Below are 13,238 nucleotides of genomic sequence, written 5' to 3'. Positions count from 1 at the left end.
CAAGATGCTTTCTCTTTTCCTTTGGAGCAATCATGTGGGTTAGCTGTAAATTGTTTCCCAAAAATGAGTCAGCTGGGGAGAGATGGCTCTCACGTTTGAGCCAACCTGTATCATCCCAATGGTGCAATGGAGTCCCCATCCCCCCGGTAACATTTTGTCCTGGTTTGGCCCCATTGTCACAGCCTGGTGCAGGCTTAGGCACGAGGATCCATCACCACATGGCACTTCTTAGCTTGAAGTCACTTCTGAGCCAAGAAGCTTCTTAGCCTCTTAATGATGTTTCCTTTCTCTGAGCTTTGTTTTCTTCATCTGTAAAATGGGAGAACAGTCTTATTGCCTCACAGGGTTTGTGGGATAAAATGAGATCGCGTAGGTGCCTTAAAAATGCAAGATCGCAACAGGAGTGATGGCAGTTAAGTTCTCTTGCTCTCCCCTCTGAGGCTGCTGGGTAGGAGTCTGCTGAAATTTCTCTCCTGATTTCTTAAATATCTGCCAGAGAGAGACATCTAACCCTTTCATGGGCCCCTCTGGCTTGTCAGCGAGATGGAAACTCTTTTGGGAATTTCTTTCATCAGGTGCTCCAAAAGGCTGCCCTCTGCCCTGGGCTAGATGTCTGCGCTTGACATCTGGGGGAAAGGAGCCGCTCAGAGAGGTGACGTGAGGTGCCCGAGGGACTGTCCTCTCAAGGGCGTGGAGTCAGGGTCCTGCTCCCAGCAGCCCTGGAGCAGGCAGCTAGATTCAAGTGAAAGGGAGAGTCTGGGACAGAGTTCCAAGTTCAGACCCTCCTGGGCCAGGCAGGCCCCTGTGAAGCCTGGGACCTCCGCGAGTCTCTGCCCTGGGCCCTCGGTCTTCTCTCTGAGCTGAGAGTTGGGCTCTGAGGACCCCCGGGGCCCCCTGGGACCCCTTACACCACCCCTGCACCCCTCGGAGCCTTGGCGGCCACATCTGTGGGAAGCGGCGGCTCCCAGGCCCTGCCTGCCGCTCTCATAGGTCATGACCGTGAGGCCTCGCGGTGGCCGCAAAGGTCTTCCTAGCAGGTGACCTTTGGTAATCCGAGCGCCCCGCCTGCGGCGCAGCCCCCTCCCACTGCTCTCGCACTCCCCTGGGGCGGGGCCAGCGGCCCTGGGGCGGGGCCAGCGGCCCTGGGGCGGGGCCAGCGGCCCTGGGGCGGGGCCAGCGGCCCTGGGGCGGGGCCTGCGGGGAGCGGCTCCCCACATCCTCCTGTTCCTCCCCGCCCTGCACACGAGGCCAGGCCGGGAGGCAGCCGCACTCCGACAAACCCACGGGGCCTCTCTGCCGAGGGAACCACGGGCTCGGGGGGCTGACTGGACGCGGGCTTCTCCGGGAGCGGGACTGACAGCCGCAGGGCCGTCTGTCTGTCTGTCTGTCTGCCTGCCTGCCTGGCCACCAGCCGCTTTGCTTGACTTCCCCCATCTGTCTGTCTGTCTGTCTGCCTGATCAGCCCTTGTCGCCGCCGCGTGTCCCCTCCCTGGTGCGGCCGAGTGGTCTCTTACCTCAGCCGCTGCCGTCGATCTCGCTGGGATGTGACCCGCCTGTGCCCCGAGCCGGCTCCCTCCGTGGGGCCCGCCTGCCTGCAGCCCGGCTGCCATCCCTCAGGGTGACAGGTCCTGGCTGGTCTGGCTGGTGACTCCGGCCCAGGCTGTGGATCCCCACCCCCTAACCCTGCCTGTTCCTGCTAACTCTCCTCCCCCACCCCCACGCCGAGCCTTAGCTGCCGCCTCCTGGAAGCCCACCGGATTGCCCTGAGCGCACAGAATGGATTTCTGAGGGAGAAGCTGGAACAGCAGGTAACCGCTCCACGCCGTCATCGTCTTCCCTGGGGACCTGGCATCTTCTCTGCCCGAGGTGGGAGGTCCTGGAGGGGTTTCACCCTCGTCACAGCCGGGAGAGTGAGACCAGCAGGGTTGGGGCCGGAGTCTCCTGTTGTGGCCCACACAGGAGGACCACAGGGTCTTTCTGTGGGTCTGCAGGGGGCCTGGGGGCAGGGACATGGCCCAGAGGACCCCCTGAGCTGTCTGTGGAAACCAGCCTCCAGAAGGTAGGGCTTGGGGAAGGAGCGCCGAGCCCGGACATGGTTTTGGGCAGCTGAGGAGGGCAGAGTGGGTACGGGTGAAGCGATGGCGTGGCACGGCACCCCCAGGGGGCCCAGTTTGGGGGGGGAGAGTAGAGATTTTGGACCGGGTTCCATGTTTTAGCTATTTTGTGCCATCGAACCCCTCAAAATGGGTTGGTGTGCCCACTTCAGAGAGAGAACGAGGTCTGGGTCTGAGAGGCAGAGCGATTTTCCCAAGGTGACTCCCCCGTGCGCAGAGGGGGGGGCGGGCAACTCGGAGGCTGGCCCTGTCCTCCACACGGTCTCCTTCTCACGGAAGCCCAGGGGATGGACCCATGGAGGAGCGGGGGCGGGGGCGGCGTCGCGGGGCGGTGGAGAGGCTGAGCCTGGAGGCCTGGGCTGAATGGTGACCTGTGGGAAGGAGAGCAGCGAAGGAACAGCAGACACTTTCCGGGCAGAGCAGGGCAGAGCAGCTGGGGGAGTGAGGGCTTCTGGGGGGGACGTTGGACCTGCGGAAGGAATGGTCAGGGGCTGCTCCTGGGAAGACATCTGCGCTCCCCTGGGGGAAGAGAAGCGCGGGGATTTTAGAAGCGCAGGGTGGAGTGGGGGTGGGGAGGTGGAGACCTGGTGGGTTCAAGAGCCAGCGACGAGACTCCCTAGAGGGGTGAATGCAGGCAAGTCTCTGGGCTTCGTCCAGCCTTGTGGGGTCTCAGTCTTCTCATCTGCAAAATGGGGATGCAACATTTCCATTCTCGTGGGACTAGTTGTGAGGATTGGAGGGCATAAGAACATGAGAGATGGAGGTCTGCCCAGGAAGGCAGCTTGTAACCACAAGGAACCTGGAGCCCACGGCAGAGAAGGGCCAGTCTCCGAGAGCGGAGCAGGGTGCAGAGGCACATTCAAGAACTTTCCTCCTGCAGCCTCTGTGGTTCTGTTGTCTCCCCCAACCCCAGCCCCCGCCCTAGGGCTCAGCACGCTGCTGACACCTGAGGCTCTCCCGCTGTCCTTACATCATCAGAGGCCGGGAGCCTCATTCTGCCCATTTCACAGATGAGAAGATTGAGGATCCCAGGTCACCTGTGGCCACGAGATGCGGAGTTACGTTTGGTCCCCCAGTCTACTTGATGGCAGGGCCACGCATTCTGGGCAGGGTCGCCTAGAAGCAAGACTCTCAGCCTGGAGGGCCCTTCCGAGAGGGGGTTGGGCAGGCTTCAGGGGGACAGCCCGGATCACCTGCTCCCCACGCTGGGCTCAGCAGAGTCCTGCCCACTCCACGCCTGGCCCCGTGTCTGGAATCCTCACCGTCCCACAGGGGAGGGGAAATCCAGGGCCAGGAGAGGTGGGGGGAACAAGACGAGGGCCGAGCCCTGGGCTCCCACCTGCCCAGTGAGGGGTGGGGGTGGGGGTCGGAGGCCGTCATGGGCTTGCGGGGCAGTGGGTGGGGGCAGGGTGAGGAAGTGGAAAGAGGCAAAGACGCCAGAGGCTTTGGGAGGCACCACGTTTCTCCCTGGTGCCTGAAAAAGGACTGAATGAAGGAAGAAGGCATCCTTGACTCAAGGGAGGAGAGCCAGCGCCTTCGGAAGGCATGCGGGCAGGAGTGACGGCTGGGAGGTCCCCGTGGCCGGGTCAGGGGCGCGGGACCCGGGGTGCCCGCCACAGCGCTGGTGGGATTTGGGCCTGTGGAGTCAGCTGGGACGAGACAGAGACCCAGCTTCCCCCCACGGTTCCTGTGTGACCTTGAGGGAGCCACACCACGTCTCCGAGCCTCCCTTTCCCCATCGGTAACATCCACTGCCCGTTTGTTGGGAGGTTTTATTCTACGTGTGTGTTTTTAAGCATCTGCTCTTGCAGCAGGCACTGTCCCAGGTCCTGGGGAGTCCGTGGCGCCGGCGCACAGGGCCCGCGCCGTGAGGAGGGGAGGGGGCTCGGGCCTGGCTCACAAGGGATGGGAGCAATTGTGTCTTACATGAAATGTTGCTGGTAATCGCCGTCTTGTGATTCGCCAGAACACAGGGCATGCTGTCTGGCTCATGCTAAGCCTTTGGGGAGCGGAAGTCCTTATGGTGATCCTACTCTGCCTTTCACAGCTGGGGAAACTGAGGCTCAGAGAGGGGTAGGGGTTTCAGGGTCACCCAGGGAGTCTTTCACAAGCAGAGGGAGGGCAGCTGTGAAGACAGGAGGAACAAACCCTTCCGGGAGGAGGGTCGTTTGTCCCCACAATCCTTTCCTCCCCTGCTTCTCCCATCTTTGCCAAAATGTGGGGGTGGGGCCCCCCCTTGCACACACACTCCCCCCCCCCCGGGCCCCACCTCCACCCCACCCCCGGCTCACAGGTGCCACCGCCCCCACTCTTTGCTCTGGCGTCTGGCCAAAGGGACTTTTTACGACAGCTCATATGCAAGATCTGAGTAAACCTGGAACTTCTGAAACATCCTGAGAATATTCCCCAGGGTGCAGGCAGGGGCCCCCCTGAGGTCCCCCAGTGGCTGGGGCCTAGCCTGCTGGTCCCCCCACCCCCCAGGAAGGGTGCAGCCACCCAAATGATCCCCTGGTCCTTCCACACTGAGTGACCATAAGCAAAGGCGCTGGACCTCTCTGGGCTTCTGCTTTCCTCATCCGCCAAGAGGGCTGGAGGATGTGGATTGGGACCAGGGACTGCAGAGCTTCTCCAGTAGGAATCCATAACACTCCGCCCACTTGGCCAGCGTGAGGGCAGGCTGGCGGGGTCCTGCTGGGTGGGGGTGGGGGGACTAGAAGGCAAGCTGCCAGCCCTGTCCCAACCCCCACCTTGCAACCCGCAAGCATCCCTTCTCCCTCTGCCTTCCAGTTAGCCCGTCCTGGTCTGGGGGGTGAGGGGGCTGGAGGGAGGGGTGTCTATAGGAACCGAGAGGGGCTACGCAGGCTGGGAGAAGTCCCCGTAGGAAAGGCTTGTTCAGGCTAGGGAGGGAGAGACATCAGGTGTCACAGGCTGAGGTTCGATAGGACATTCCCCTCGTGTTCAACCTCTACTGATGAAGTTCTGACCCCGCGGTCCTGGCTCACCGGGGCTCAGACACCCACCACCCACCCCTTGGACTGGCAAAATTAAAAAAAAAAAAAACCACTTGTAAGAAGCAAGTAACCTTCCCCACACACCTGCAGTATGCCCGCCTCACACTCCCTCGGCCAGGCCAGGGCACTGCCCCATTCTCTAGGCAAGGAAAACTGAGCCCCAGACAGAGGGAGAGATACGCCTCAGGGTCCACTGTGGGTTAGTGGGAGAGCCTTCTTTCTGATCGAGGGCTACCAGGCTGATTCTTCCCCAGCCTGAGAGCTCATGCTTGGCTAAGAAGTTTCTGTGCGACCCCGGGCAGCCCACTGTCCCTCGCTGAAAGTTCCTGTCACTGTTCTGACGACAGCAGTCATGTTTGCTCAGATTCTCAGAGCTGAGGGTGTTGCTTGGGGTGGCGGGAAGTTCCCGAGGACTGTGTGTGATGGAGCTGATGGGGAAACTGAGGTCTCTCGGTGGGAGTGGGGGCAGCCTGTGGGCCTGCTTCTTGTATGACTGAACACAGCAATTCTTTTTTTTTTAAATAAGTTTTTATTTATTTTTTGAGAGCAGTAAGGAGGGGCAGAGGGGAAGAGAGAGAGAAAGAGAGAGAAAAACAGACTCTCTTCTGAGCAAGAAGCCTGATACGGCGGGGCTCGATTCCAGGACCCGAGCCAAAGCCAGACACTTAACCAACGGAAGCACGCGGGCGCCCCAGGACACAGCAATTCTTAGCCTTGTCCGTTCACTCACCGTTCCCCTAGCTACTCACTGAGCACCTGCTCTGCGCCAGGACCCACTCCGCACAATAGGGATACTTTCTTTTGGGAGGGAAAGAGACACATTTCCCTGCCTCCGGGAGCTCATGCTCCATGATGGAGACAGATCATAAACACAAACACTCACTAAACTAATTCCAATGTCACGACTGGGAGGAAGGAGGCAAAGGGACGTGTGGCCCAGAGAATTGCCGGGGACACGTGGCGATGGCCTCTTTGAGAAGGCGACATAGAAGTCGAAACCAGAGGATGAGAAAGCGAAGAAGCACAAGGAAAAATGTTCTAGACAGAGGGAATGGCATGTGCAAAGGTCCTGTGGTAGAGCAGTGAAGCTTTTATCCTTATCAAGTACATCAAGATCCTCAGTGCACCAAATTTAAGAAAGAGGAGTCAAGAAGAATACCATTGGCTAAAACCCACTGCATGGGTTTTACCATCGAAAGTAGCCTTCAAAATCCATTTTGATAAAAAACGTCTGCTTTCATTTAGTCGGTCATGTAACAGAAGCTTTGTGCATCTACTGGGTGTCGGGAGCTCGTTAACCACTGGCAATTCAGCCGTAACCGAGAGACACATGGTCCCCGCCGGGCTGTTGGTCAGAATGTTGCTGCAAACACCCCGAGCAGTGTGCTCGGGTGGACGGATCGACCCCAGAGGAAAGAGTGACTCATACTCTTCGGAGCGCTTGAAGACTGACAGAAGAGACGTCATTTGAACTTGATTTTGAAGCCTGAGTGGGAGGCTGGCTGGCCACCACAGACCGTGGAGAGTTCTGGTGGTTGAAAGGACACGTGCTAAGGTGTGGACGCGGGGTGAACGGGCACGTTGGGGAGACTGTCGGGCATCTGGTGTACCTAGAGTGCAGGATGGGTCCTGGAGGTCAGATCCTGGAATGTCTCGAATGCTAGGCGAAGGGATTTGAGGTCTTCTCTGAAGGGCAGTGGGGAGGCACAGAAGGACCCAGCTGTGATGAGGACTGGGTTGGAGGTGCCCCGGCTGGACACTGGCGAGATCAGGGAGGAAGACAGGTGGGCAGGAGCCCCTGAAGACCCGGGGTCAACTGGGAGCCCTTTCTTCTGAGTTCCCTCTCGGGAAGTCCCTCAGTCTTGACACTTCCCCTTCTGGCGACCTACTGGCTCTTGTTTCTGGCATGGCTGGGGAGTCCCTCTTCGCCCACCTCATTTCTTCTTGGTCCCTGTGGGAAACGGGCCATTTTGTTTTTACCGCACTCCTGCCTTACCTTTCACTTTCAAGCCCAATCCCCGCCCATGTCCCCCTGGAGATGGCGACTGACCTGAGACACTCAGCGTTCCTGTTCCTGAATCATCCTTGAGGGAAAGAAGACACAGGGGAACCAACGCTTGGGTTCTTTCCAGTTTGGGGTGGTTGTAAATCAGGCTGCTGTGAACGCCTCGGCGCATGGCGGCCCATGTACAGATGTACGTGTTTCTCTTCGATGCGTGGCCTGGAAGTGGGATTCTGTTCAGCAGAAGTGTTCCAAACAGTTACACACAGAGAGTAAATTTGCATTTTCTTGATGAGTCATGTTTTTAAGCACCTTTTACTATGCTTATCGGCTATTTGGATGTCTTCTTTGGTGAAATGTCTCTTTAAGCTTTTCATCCCTCTTTTCAAAATTGAGTTTTGTGTTGTTTATTGTTGTTTTGTAGCAGCTCTTTATATATGCTGGATACAGATATAGATATAGATATAAATTTTATGTATATTACAGATATATATAAAATATATGTATAACATATTTTATAATTATATATATATTATGTATATTATAAATAACTATATAAAATATAGGGATTGCCTATAGTTATATAAAAGAAACATACAGACACAGATTTATAGAAACAGATATAATCTCTTCCCACTTCAGTTTCTTTTCTATCCTCTTAATGAAATCTTTCAGTGGACAAAAATTCTTAATTTTAATGAGGTTCAACCTATCAGACTTTTTCTTTACAGCTCAAGCTTTCTATGTGCTGTTTAAAAAGTGTTGTCTGCCCTAAGGTCATGAAAGTATTATCCTCTGTTTACTTCTAGGAGCTTTATTGTTTTACCTCTGACATAAAGTCCACAAAATATCTGGTTGGTTTTTATGTGTGATGTGAAGTAGAGGGTCAAGATTTATTTTTTCCCATATGAAGATCCAATTAATCTTACCATCTTTTTTAAATTTTTTTAAATCATGCTTTCCCCCAGGACTTCGCAGTAGTGCCTTTGTTGAAAATCAAGTGAGGATAAATGAGTCTCTTTCCAACCTCAGTTCTTTTCCATTGCAACAATGTTTATTTTCCTGGCAATGGTGCCATTTTATTTGTCTGAATTTATCTCAGTCCTTTGCTTTTTACTGTACATTTTCACACTGGCTTGTCAGTTTCCACCAAAGGAAATTTTGCTGGGGATTTTCTTGAAACTTGAGATTTCTTTGAAACTTCAGCTCTATTTGGGGAGAACCGACATCTTTAAAATATGAAATTTTCTAATTCATGAGCATGTATGTCCCTCTATTTACCTGTCTCTAACCCATCTTGTAGGTCTGTGCAGAGGTCCCCTGCATCTCTCACTAGAGCTCATTAGAGCATTTGATTTTTTTATGCTAATGCAAATTGTATTATTTTTAAGTTTTCTTGTTTGTTCTTGGTATCTGGAAATACAATAGATTTTCTTCACACTTTATTAACTTTGTTAGCTCTTTCTTTCTTTCTTTCTTTCACAGAGAGATCACAAGTTGGCAGAGAGGCAGGCAGAGAGAGAGAGGGGGAAGCAGGCTCCGTGCTGAGCAGAGAGCCCCATGTGGGGCTCGATCCCAGGCCCCGGAGATCATGACCTGAGCCAAAGGCAGAGGCTTTAACCCACTGAGCCAGCCAGGCGCCCCTCGCACATTTTTTTCAAGCCGGAGTTCCAGATACAGGACGAAAATAGCTGCCAAATCCAGTTCAGTTCAACTGACCACCAGTGGGAGACTTCCTGCCTTTGCTTTGACAATGTTTGTAGACCCCTTCATCTGCTAACCTCACGAGTGCAAGGCAGAGCAACTCAGCTGGGGACTTCATTAGCTAGTAAATATTTTTTTCTCCTCTTAATAAATTTTGCAGGGACAATACAGAATCGTACAGTATTGCCAAGTGTATGCACCGTATTGTGCAGCCGATCTCTGAAACTTCTTCACAACAGAAATTTCATGCCCATTGAACAACTCCTCATTACCCCCGCCCTCCGTCCTCTGAAAACCACCATTCTGCTTTCTGTTTCTGTGAGTGTGGTGACTTCAGATATGTCATGTAAGTGGAATCGTACAATATTTTCTTTTAGTGATTGGCTTATATCACGTAGCAGAAAGCCCTCAAAGTTCATTCATGTTGTAGCGTTCTTTCTTTTTAAGGCGAAATAATCTTACGCTGTATATATGGACGCGCTGCCTCTATTTATTCGTCGGTCGGTGAATTTCGGTTGCTCACGCATCTCGACTGTTGCGACCGACGCTGCAATGAACATCGAGGGGCAAATATCTCTGAGATCCTGGTTCCAGGTCTTTTGGATATCCACCCAGAAATGTTACCCAGCCCCATGGTGTTTCCCTTTTAATTTTTTTTAAGATTTTATTTATTTATTTGACAGACAAAGATCACAAGTAGACAGAGAAGCAGGCAGAGAGAGAGAGAGGAGGAAGCAGGCTCCCCGCTCAGCAGAGAGCCCGATGCGGGACTCGATCCCAGAACCCTGGGATCATGGCCGGAGCCAAAGGCAGAGGCTTTAACCCACTGAGCCACCCAGGTGCCCCTTCCTTTTAATATTTTGAGGAACCTCCATACTGTCTCCCATTGTGTCTGCACCACTCAGTGATTCCACAAACAATGCATAAGGGATCCAGGTTTTCCACACTCTCACCAATACTACATCCATCCTCATACGTGGGAAGTAACAACTCATTGTGGTTTTGATTTCCATTTCCCTGATGGTTAGTGATGTCGCGTATCTTCTCATACACCTGTTGGCCATCTTCTCAATCTTCTTTGGAGAACTATCTCTTCAAGACCGTTTTCTATTTTTCTTTTTATTTATTTATTTTTAATGTAAATTTGAGCCATTAATTAACCTGCCGTGTTACAGGGGCAAAGTTGAGTGATTCATCAGCCGCCTATAACACCCACGGCTCATTCCATCCAGGGGCCTCCTGAAGCCCGTCAGCCAGTTCCCCCATCTCCCCCCACCCACCTCCCCTCCTGTAACCCGCAGTCTGTTTCCTATAGTTAACAGCCTCTTCTGGTTTGTCTCTCTCTCTGACTTCATCTTTTGTTTTTTCCTCGCTTCTCCTACGTTCATCTGTTTTGTTTCTTAAATTCCACATATGAGTGAGATCATATGAGAATTGTTTTTCTCTGATTGATTTTTTTTTTTGCTCAGCATAATACTCTCTAGTTCATCCACGTCTTTGCAAATGGTAAGATCTCCTTCTTTCTGGGGGCACCTGGGTGGCTCAGTGGGTTAAGCCTCTGCCTTTGGCTCAGGTCATGATCTCAGGGTCTTGGGATCGAGCCTGCATGGGGCTCTCTGCTCAGCACAGAGCCTGCTTCCCCCTGCTTCTCTGCTTACTTGTGATCTCTCTGTCAAAAAAAAAAATTAATTAAAAAAAAAGATCTCCTTCTTTCTGAAGGCTGAGTAATAGTCCATTGTGTGTGTATATATATACATATATATATATACATATATATATATGTATATATATACACACCAGATTTTCTTTTTTTTTAAAGATTTTATTTATTTATTTGACAGACAGAGATCACAAGTAGGCAGAGAGGCAGGCAGAGAGAGAGAGGGAAGCAGGCTCCCTGCTGAGCAGAGAGCCCGATGCGGGGCTAGATCCCAGGACCCAGGGATCGTGACCTGAGCCGAAGGCAGAGGCTTTAACCCACTGAGCCACCCAGGCCCCCCTACCACATTTTCTTTGTGCACTCATCTGTCGAGGGACATCTGGGCTCTCCTTTACCCACGTGTCCATCAAGCTATTTGTTTTGTTTTGTTACTGGATTGTAGGAGTTCTTCATATCATCTGAATATATCCAATATTTCGTTTTCGAAGATTTTTGACCATCCTGTAGGTTGTCTTTTCACCCTATTGACTGCTTCCTGTGCTGCACGGAGGGATTTAATGCAGCCCTGTGTGCCTGTGCTTGCTTTATGGTCTGTGCTTTTGGCGTCGTTTCCAAGAAAGAATTGCCAAGCCCAATGTTCTGAATAGTTCCCTCATGTTTTCTTCTAGAAGTTTCATGGTTTCAAGTCTTACATTGAGATCTTTAATCCATTTTAAGCTAATTTGTGTGTGTGATGTAAGGGTCTGTGCTCATTCTTTGTCATGTGGATTTCCAGGTTTCCCAACACCATCTTACCTTTGGGGGTATCATGGTATTTTAATTTTGCATACAGTTTAAACTTCATAAGACATTGCCATTATTATTATTTTAAGCAATTATTATTCATTTATATTTTTAATATTCTCTACAGCTTTTATTCCTTCTTTTAGTACCTTGGCTTCCCAACTGGTGTTATTTTTCTTTTGCCCCAAAAACTCACTTCAATGTATCTTTTGATGTAGTCTACTAGTGAAAAATTCTCTCTGCTTCTTTTTTTGGTCTGGAACATATCTTTATTTTGCCTTTATTTTAAAAAGTGTAACTAATTCACCTATCATGCAATCCACTTTTCGAAAGCATACCGTTAATGTGGTTTTTGGCATGTTCACAACGTTGTGCGACCATCACCCTTGTTAACTACAGAACATTTTCAGCACTTCATAAAAAAAAAAAAAAAAAGGCCCAACGCACCATTCCCCTTCCTTTCATACTCCAGCTCCTGATAACCCCATCTACTTTCTGTCTCTATGCATCCGCCTGTTCTAGAAATTTCATATATATGGAGTCATGCAATATGTAGATTTTGTGTCTAGCTTCTTTTTTTTTTTTTAAGATTATTTATTTGACAGACAGAGATCACAAGTAGGCAGAGGCAGGCAGAGAAGAGAGGAGGAAGCAGGCTCCCCGCTGAGCAGAGAGCCCCATGCAGGGCTCGATCCCAGGACCCTGAGATCATGACCTGAGCCGAAGACAGAGGGTTTAACCCACTGAGCCACCCAGGTGCCCCAGGTGTCTAGCTTCTTAACCTTAGCATAAATTTTCAAGATGCACCTGTGTTGAAGCATCGATCAGTATGATCCACTCATCTGTATGACTGGATAATATTCTGTTCTATGGATATTCTATGTTTTGTCCATTCAATTGATGGACACTGGGATTGCTTCCAGTATGGAGATATTATGAATAATGTCACTATGAATATTCATGGACAGAGGTTTGTTGTTTTTTTTAATGGACATATATTTTCAGTTATTTTCACTATATGCCTAGAAGTCAAATTGCTTGGTCATGGGCTAACACTATATTAACTTTGTGATTAACTACAAAATTGTTTTCCATAGCAAATGTACCATTTTGCATTCCCATCAGCAATGTATAAGGATTCTAGAACCCTACATCTTCACCACTTTTTATTTTTCTATTTTTAAAATAGCCATCTAGTGGGTTAGAAGTGATTTTTATCTGCATTTCCCTAATCACTAATGATAATTAGCACCTTCTCATGTGTTTATTGGTCACTGGTATATCTTTCTGAAGAAATTTCTATTCAAATATTTTACACATTTAAAAATCAGCTCGTCTAGGGGCACCTGGGTGGCTCAGTGGGTTAAGCCTCTGCCTTTGGCTCAGGTCATGATCCCTGGGTCCTGGGATCGAGCCCCGCATCAGGCTCTCTGCTCAGCAGGGAGCCTGTTTCCCCCTGCCTCTCTCTATCTCTCTGCCTGCACCTCTGCTTACTTGTGATCTCTGTCTGTCAAATAAATAAATAAAATCTTTAAAAAGGGGGCGCCTGGGTGGCTCAGTGGGTTAAGGCGCTGCCTTCAGCTCAGGTCATGATCTCAGGGTCCTGGGATCGAGTCCCATATCGGGGTCTCTGCTCAGCAGGGAGACTGCTTCCCTCTCTCTGTCTCTCTCTTCCTGCCTCTCTGCCTACTTGTGATCTCCCTCTAAAAATAAAAAAAAAATAATAAAAAAACTTTAAAAAAAATTAGCTTGTCTTTAAATCTTGAGTTATAAGAGTTCCTTATATATTCTGATACGAGACCTCTTACAAATATATAACTAAAAATATTTCTTCTCGGTGTGCCCAGGTGGCTCAGTGGGTTAAGCCTCTGCTTTTGGCTCAGGTCATGATCCGGGGTCCTGGGATTTGAGCCCCGCATCGGGCTCTCTGCTCAGCAGGAGCCTGCTTCCCCCCACCCCCACCT

The 13,238-nt window shown here is 51.1% G+C and overlaps 1 protein-coding gene across 3 annotated transcripts in view; it reads left to right on the top strand.

Moving 5' to 3' along the window:
• The first annotated feature begins 1,673 nt into the window (after nt 1-1,673).
• IL21R (interleukin 21 receptor) overlaps nt 1,674-13,238 on the top strand; it is a 33,898-nt gene continuing 22,333 nt past the window's right edge. For 2 of the 3 annotated variants that reach the window (XM_045072552.1, XM_045072551.1), the window contains exon 1: nt 1,674-1,808. The gene's annotated coding sequence lies outside the window, so the exon portion shown is untranslated. The remainder of the gene's footprint in view (nt 1,809-13,238) is intronic. The other variant, XM_045072553.1, reaches the window with a different exon arrangement.

This window comes from Mustela putorius, unplaced genomic scaffold, assembly GCF_011764305.1.
Source record: "Mustela putorius furo isolate JIRA1106 unplaced genomic scaffold, ASM1176430v1.1 tig00004039_pilon_pilon_pilon, whole genome shotgun sequence".
Lineage (NCBI taxonomy): Eukaryota > Metazoa > Chordata > Mammalia > Carnivora > Mustelidae > Mustela > Mustela putorius.
Note: the sequence above shows the minus strand (reverse complement) of the source record. Positions and strands in the feature narration are given on the sequence as shown.